This window comes from Rhincodon typus, chromosome 1 (genome assembly GCF_021869965.1).
Source record: "Rhincodon typus isolate 14 chromosome 1, sRhiTyp1.1, whole genome shotgun sequence".
In the NCBI taxonomy this organism is placed as follows: domain Eukaryota; kingdom Metazoa; phylum Chordata; class Chondrichthyes; order Orectolobiformes; family Rhincodontidae; genus Rhincodon; species Rhincodon typus.
Window position 1 is genome coordinate 123,613,064 of NC_063332.1, and position 7,980 is coordinate 123,621,043.

Here is a 7,980-nt window from a genome sequence, read left to right on the forward strand (position 1 = left end):
TACTTTCTGTAATAATGAATTCCACAAGCTCATCACTCTTTGGGTGAAGAAGATCTCCATCCTCAATGGTATGCCCCAAATCCTCAGACTGTGACCTCTGGTTCTGGACACATCTACCATCGGGAACATCCTCCCTGCATCTACCCTGTCTAGTCCTGTTAAAATTTTAAGTCTCTATGATTTCCCCCCTCCTCATCCATCTGAATTCCAGCGAAAACAATCCAAACCTAGTCAATTTCTCCTCATATCAGTCCCATCATCCCCGGGATTAGCCTGGTAAACCTTCGCTGCACTCCCTCGAGAGCAAGAGCATCCTTCCTCAGAAAAGGAGACCAAAACTACACCCAATATTTTGGGTATAGCCTGACTAAGGCCCTATATAACTGCAACAACACATCCCTGCTCTTGTACTCAAAACCTGTCACAATGAAGGTCAATATTTACCTTTTTTAAATCACTCATTGCATCTGCACGCTTATCTTCAGCGACTGGTGCACAAGGACACCTAGGTCCCACTGCACACTCCCCTCTCCCAATTTACAACCATTCAGATAGTAATCTGCCTTCTTGTCTTTGCTTCCAAAAGTGAATAACCTCACATTTATCCAAATTATACTGCACCTGCCATTGATTTGCCCACTCACCCAACCTGTCCAGATCATGGATGATAAAGGATCTAGTAAGAGACAATTAATCTATCTAACAGAAATCACAGCAACAGGATAAATGGGTCATTTTCATGTTGGCAAACTGTAACTAGTGGAGTGCTACAGGAATTAGCCCTGGGCTCCAAGCTATTTACAAACTAGAATGACTAGGATGCAAGAACAGAGTGTACTGTAGCCAGATTTGCCTATGATACAAATATAGGTAGGAAAGCAAATTGTGAGGAGGATACAGAGCATCTGACAAGACTTGATCACAGCTTGAATGGGTGAAAATATGGCAGATGAAATAGAACATGGGAAATGTGAAGAGGTGAATGAAGACACCGATGGTTGCCCATTCTGCACCACTAATGGCTTCCTGCCAGAACCTGGGTATGGAATTTCCTACATCTCCCTCATGGTTTCCTTCATTAGATCTAGGTTGGCATCAAAACAGCAAGGATTAGTCCTTCCTGGTTATAAAGCCTCCAATTCCCATGACATGAACTTCTCTCTAATAAAGTGGAAGGATTTGACACAATCGGCCTTCCCTTCAGATAACCAGAAGCCTCAACAATGGCTGCAGTTGGACATCTAAACAAATTCCACACTTCATTAGAACAGTCTCCATTCCAAACTAATTAAGGGAATACCCATGAAAATCCAAATTTTATAGTAAGTTTCCCAACAGACTTTGGTTTCTGACCTAAAACCAGATTCGAGTCCTGTCTTCCATCTCTGTGGTAAAAATTCAGCCCACTTTGCATTTCCAGTTACGTTTCTACTTTTCAGTTTTTTCAGACTTACCTTAATAGGTGGCGAGAAATTGCACTGTTGCTTATTACAGCTCATTTTTAAACCAGACACTTCTTTTAAAAAAAATTCAAATTCAATGTCATACAAGGATTTGCTGCAAGTGGTGGTTTTGTTCCCTTTAAGCAAATCAATATAACAGCATACTTTTACTGAAAATTATATTCAAATACTTCGAAGCAATCCTTAGTTCATTTGACATTCTGATGCCAAAGTTGAACAGTGTTTGAATGGATAAAACTGATAAGGTTTACTTGCTATTCTGCATAGCTATAAATCCCAACAATTTGCTGACACACTTCTCTTTTGTTCACCAAGAGCTGTGTTCACAGTCACCAACTTTCATATTGACCAAGATATAAATTGCTTTAAAGGACAGTTTTCAGATATAGTTACATTTTCAAAACAGTAATTATTTTAATAAGGACATTATAAAAAGGATCAACCTAAAAATGGATGTGATCTCACATATCAGATCTGTAACTAAAAGAACTTCATTTTGCTGACCAAATCAACATGCATATTGCAGATGTTAGGCACCCAACCTTTTTAATACTTGACTGTTTATTGTAAACTTTGAACTGTTTATCATATATTATAAACACAGGAGTCATAATACATCATAAAAAATCCACTCAATGTTAATATTCTTAGACTGAAAAAGCACATCTTGATATGGTTAATTTTGTCAGCTGCATGGCGACAAGCCTGTTTTTTTTCCAATTGTGCTATTCCATGCTGTTATGCATTGGAAATAATCCACATTATAGCTTTGATAATTTTTTTTTAAATCCTGAATTTAGGTGGAGAAGTAATCAATCAATTCTCAACTTTGAATTACTCTCAGTAGCTATTTCCAATATACACAAGTAAAAAACATATGTTTTGTGTGACAAGTTTTCCTTCCTTGTCCTTTTCTGTTCAAATTGCGCTAGCTGATTAGCACTAGATTGCTGCTATTAGAATCAATGTCTAGTGAAATGAAACTGCTATAAAACAATTTAGGATGTATTATCTTAAAAAAGTGCAGTGTGAATATATGTGAAACATATTTTGACACACAATGTTAATGTCTAATAAACATTGGTAACATACTGTGAACAAACACCCCACAACACATATCAAATAGGAAATGCAATAAAGACAAATGTAATGGAGCTCAGTAACTACGCCCACCCCACCGTCCATATATTAAGAACATGGTGAGTAATCAAATCTTAAACTTCACGAGGGATTACAATTTACTTTTGCTACTCCCGGTTTCAAGGAGCCCCTCTAAGAAGGTGCTGTTCCTGTTGTAGTCAAATCATCTTCCTGTCCTCGATCCATGTTCCTCTGGACTCTGAAAACTTCCCTCCAAAAAACTTAGTCATTGACAACTCCAGTTCTGGCACAAATCCATGGGGAGACAGAGACAGGCACAGCTTCAGTCTTTACACTAATGGAATTGCCTTGATTAGAACAGTCATGCTGAGACTATGACCAATATTTGGGGAGGGGGAAGTTGGGGGGGGGGGGAAAATGGGGAGGTGGGGATGGTCAGGTAACCTAATACTCCGTCATACAATCCCTTTTCACTTAGAATCTATAAATCATGTTAGTATACACCACTTGATTTTCCAATTTTGCTTCACCACAACCTACACATCTGCTTTTATCCTTTGAAGTACTCAAAATCTGAAAAGTCATCAGGGAGCATTCCAAGCGGAAGGAAAAAAAAGAGCGAAGAGCAAAAAGACAGTGAAGCAAAGAGAAAAAGGTATTACCTGCTCTCACATTTACAGCCACTAGCTCAAGTGACACTGCATGTACTCTGAGGATATGCTAGATGCAGCATCTGCATGTGGTAAAACTCCAGGTGCAAGTGGCCTGCAGCCAAAGCAGAACAAGAGGATCATGCGGAGCCAGCTCACAACAAAACAAGATCATACAAGTTCCGCTGCAGAGGACTCCAATGGAGTCTTTGATAATGTGGTCTACAGAAGAATGTAATGAAATCTTTGGCGGGCAATAACAAGAGGAAATGCAAGATATAGGATTGTTGACGAATGGAGAAGAAAATTACAGTTCCATTTGATGGTATCGTTACCAGCATCACATTCACAGAAGTCAAACTGTTGACAGCCCGACCAGAAAGGAACTAGATTGAAACAAAAACAAAAATTGCTGAAGAAATTCAGCAGGTCTAGCAGCACCTGTATGGGAAAAAAGCGGAGTTAATATTTCAAGTCTGGTGACTCAGTGGTTAGCACTGCTGCCTCACAGCTCCAGGAACCTGGGTTCGATTCCACCCTTGGGGAACTGTCGGTGTGGAGTTTGCACGTTCTCCCCATGTCGGCGTAGGTTTCCTCCGGGTGCTCTGGTTTCCTCCCACAGTCCAAAGATGTGCAGGCTAGGTCGATTGGCCATGCTAAATTGCCTATAGTGTTCAGGGATGGGTCTGGGTGGGATGCTCGGAGAGTCAGTGTGGACTTGTTGGGCCAAAGGGCCTGTTTCTACACTGTAGGGCTTCTATGATCCTCCTCCTCCTATGGTGATAATGACTCTTCATCAGAACAGTCAGCAACAAGTAAAAGTGATACTTACGCTGAAGGGATTTGGGGGTGGGCGTTTGGTAGGCAAATAGGTGGAGATAGAGCCCACGGGGAAGAGAGAGATGAAAGGTGCAAGGAAACAATGAAATAATGGATTGCAGGCTAGCACAGAAGAAAAGCTGAAAAAGTAATAACAATGGAGACTAGAACAAAAATGGTTCAGCTGTACTGAATGCAACCCATATAATGTCGTAATAGGCCTAGGAATATATGAAAATGGGCGACTGTGCTAAAAGCAACCCACATCATGAGGACTAGATTGGGTAGCTAAAAATACATGAAAGGATGGAAACAGGCTCTAAAGTTATTGAACTCGAAGTGGAGTCCTAGAGGCTGTAGGGTCCCCAAGCAGAAAATGGGATGCTGTTCTTCAAGCTTGATTGGAACACTGCAGCAGGCCTGTGACAGAAATGGTGGCCAGGGAACATGCTAGTGTGTTGTCTGAAGATGGCGGCAGAGTAGGACACTTCAGATGGAATTTGTCCACTCCATCCGTTTCCTTTTTTTTTCTTCTCTTTTGTGTTTTGTTTCTTTCTTCTCTCTTCTCTTGGTCTCAGACTCATGGCCTCGGACTCAGCATGGTGGCCTCCCAGCCTGGCATGGAGCATTCTCAGTGGCCTGGTGTGGCCTCAGCGGGGACTTGCAGTCTCAAGGTAATTCCTCAGAGTGCAGTCCCACCGTGGCTAAGCACTCAAGAACGACCGTAATGTTTGAACTTTAATTTTTTTACTTAAAACTAAGAAGGTGTCACTGTACTATTAATACTGCAAATTTTAAACTTTTAACTTTGTTCTTTTTTACTTTGCTCTTAAGATTCTGTACCTAGGTACTTGTACCCAAGATGGCGCCTTGTGAGGTGACATTATACACTTTTCACTGTACTCCTGTACTTTTGCGCTTGAGCATACATGACAATAAAATAAAAATAAAAATAAAAATCAAAGTCAAGTGGCAGGCAACCTGAAAGCTGGGTGTCATTTTTGAGGTCAGAACATGGATGTTCTGACAAGCAGTCACCCAGTCTGCATTTCACCTCACTAATGCAGAAGAGACAGTGTTGTGAACAGTGGATACAGTAGACTACATCAGATTAAGTACAGGAAAATCATTGCTTCATCTGGAAGGAATGTCTGGGGCCTTGGGAGGGAGGAGGTAAAGGATTAGGTATTATACCTTCTACGATTGTATGGGAAAGTGTGAAGAGATGTTGGGAATGGAGGAGTGGACCAGCGTGTCCTGGAGGGAGCAGTCCCTGTGAAATGATGACAAGGGAAGGGAGGGGAATGTGTGTCTGTCATGGCATCCTATTGGAGGTGACAGAAATGGCAACTTAAAATCCTATGGATACGGATGCTGGTGGGGTTGTAAGTGAGGACCAGGGGACCCTATCATTGTTATGGTAGGGGAGGCTAGGGGTGATGACAGAACTGCTCAAGACGGGCAAACATACCTAAAGGCCCTGTCGACCACAGTGATGGTGAATCATCACTTGAGGAAGATAGGTAGGCATTTCTGAGTCCACCCCCTACAGAAGGTGGCATCATCAGAAAAGAAGCAATCGAAATAGAGAAACTGGAAGAATGGGATGGCGTCCTTACAGGAAGAAAGGGACAAGGATGTATAGTCAAGATAACTGTGGGAGTTAGTGGATTTGTAGTGTATACTGGTAGCCAGCCTATCCCCAGAAATGGTAACTGACACATTGAGGAAGGGAAGGGAAGGGAGGAGTTGAAAATAGACCACGACAAGGTGAAGGCAGGGTGGAAATTTGAAGCAAAATTGATCATTTTTTTTCAGTTCAGACTGAGAAGGGGAAGTAGCATCAGTTAGAACCTGGCTGTACCGGGTTGGGGGACTATGAGCTGAGAGGCTGTTGTGGTGAGAACCCCAGATGACATGAGGTTAGTGACAGTCGTGGGCACAATGGCCTGATGCTCAATGGAGGGGCCATGGTCCGGGGGGAAATAGGAGGTGGTATCCAAGAGCTGGGACTTTAGCCTCCATAATACAGAGGTCAGTACGCCAAACAACAACAGTACCACCTTAATTGGCTGGCTTGATGACAAAGTCAGGACTGGATCGGAGAGCTCAGAGTGCAGTCAGTTCAGACGAAGACAGGTTTGAGTGGGGGTGGGGGTGCAAAGAAATTAAGACGATTAATGTCACATCAACAGTTTTCAATCCAGACCGGGGCACATCAATTTACTGAGGTATTTGAACAGTTATTAATCCCACACTATGGGAAAGCCTGCAATCCTCACAGCCATGTGCTCACTCTATTTTGCTACTTTCTGGCATGAGAGAATTAAATTTCCTCAACTTTCCTGCAAAACTGAGAAATAGTGACAATTCTTGGAAAAAAAACGATGGCAAACTGGGAGATGTTAGAATATAGTCTGCTCCAGCTCTCCTACTATGATGTTCCAGTTGTGACTGTAGTGGGAAGCAGATTTTTAATAAAAATATCCTTTTTGAAGTGGAGACATCAGATACATTGTTTTGTGCTAAGGATTAAGTCGGATGATTCTCGGAAGACCCTTACTAGATATGGTATCTGCTGAAAGTGTTACTCACTGGTGTACATCATGATCTGCAATCTTTGGGGATCCGCTCTTAGTAAATACCTTCAACAAAACAGACGCTTGCCTGGTACACACAAGTGTGTTTGAATACTGCAGATAACAGGTACTTGTAGCAATGAGCCAAATTTCACAGCCAGTATTTATGAGTATTAAAATATATGAACATGTTTAAGTGGAGCATATCTGACCTGCACAACATACACTGGAAAGACACAGCATTTTGATAAAGCAGCCCACGATTTTTGATTCTTGAAAGATATTTCACCGTTAATTTTCACATTGTATTTTACCTTAGGCAATGCATCAAATGCATTAAAATTTGTCCATTATAAAATTGCTATTACATATTTGAAAGACTACCCTAGAGTCACTTCCGATTTTTCAACAAGCTTACAACCATCAATATTGACACTCAACTAGATACAGCAAAAAAAATCTGCTTCCTCGTGCAAATCACAAAATATAACATGCCTGATCCTGTATATGATCCTAAATTAAGACCAGGTTGAGGCTGGAAGCACAATTATATAAACATATTAAAAGCAAATTATTTAAATTGCAAACACCCCCAGAGTAAATGAGTAAAAGGCATACTATCTACTTTGGGGGGACCAATCACTGAAAGAAAAGCACTACAGGAACTTCTTTGGAAGTGAAGGAGCAGGCAAAAGACTCAATAAAGCATTTAACAGATTAACTTGAATTTTAAAAAAAATCAGTGAAAAACTAAGATGATGCAAAAAAAATTTGGAGTGCTGGCCTCACACAACCCTGCTTCATTAAAAAGCGAGAGCAATAGTGAGACCTCATCATCCAAAATTATCGGGTGTTCATTCGAAATTCCTCTATCCTTGTTTTTAAAGCAAAGGCGTTATTTTACATTTAAAATACGTCACTATTTCTACAAAGGGTTACTTACCAAAGAAGCAAAAACTAATAAAGCCACTGATGTCGTTGGACTGAAAGACATCATGAGGGAATTTCTTAATCATCTTTCGGCGCCAGTTGCTTGTGCAAAAGTTTTGAAAAGTGATCTGCCCTTACGTGAATCACATAGATCAATACATTCCCCTTTAAAACAATCCAGTTTATTGACAAGTGAATATATCTTGCTTGGGTTAAACATATAAATACCGTCGTGCATTTCAATTGATCCTACAAATTTTACCAGCATCTTCCTTAAACCTTTCAATGACCTTGATCAAATCGGTAACCACGATACAAAAACTATCCTCAACCCTCCGCCCAGGAGCACCTCGAGGCGGCGTGCGCGCGCTCCCTGCAATCTCAGGAGCATCTGGAGGCGGCGTGCGCGCGCTCCCTGCAATCTCAGGAGCACCTGGA

At 41.3% G+C, this 7,980-nt stretch overlaps 1 protein-coding gene across 4 annotated transcripts in view; it reads right to left on the minus strand.

The window, feature by feature from the left end:
- Positions 1–7,980, minus strand: part of LOC109913338 (bone morphogenetic protein 1) — a 320,653-nt gene that overhangs the window by 296,363 nt on the left and 16,310 nt on the right. The window lies entirely within an intron of this gene.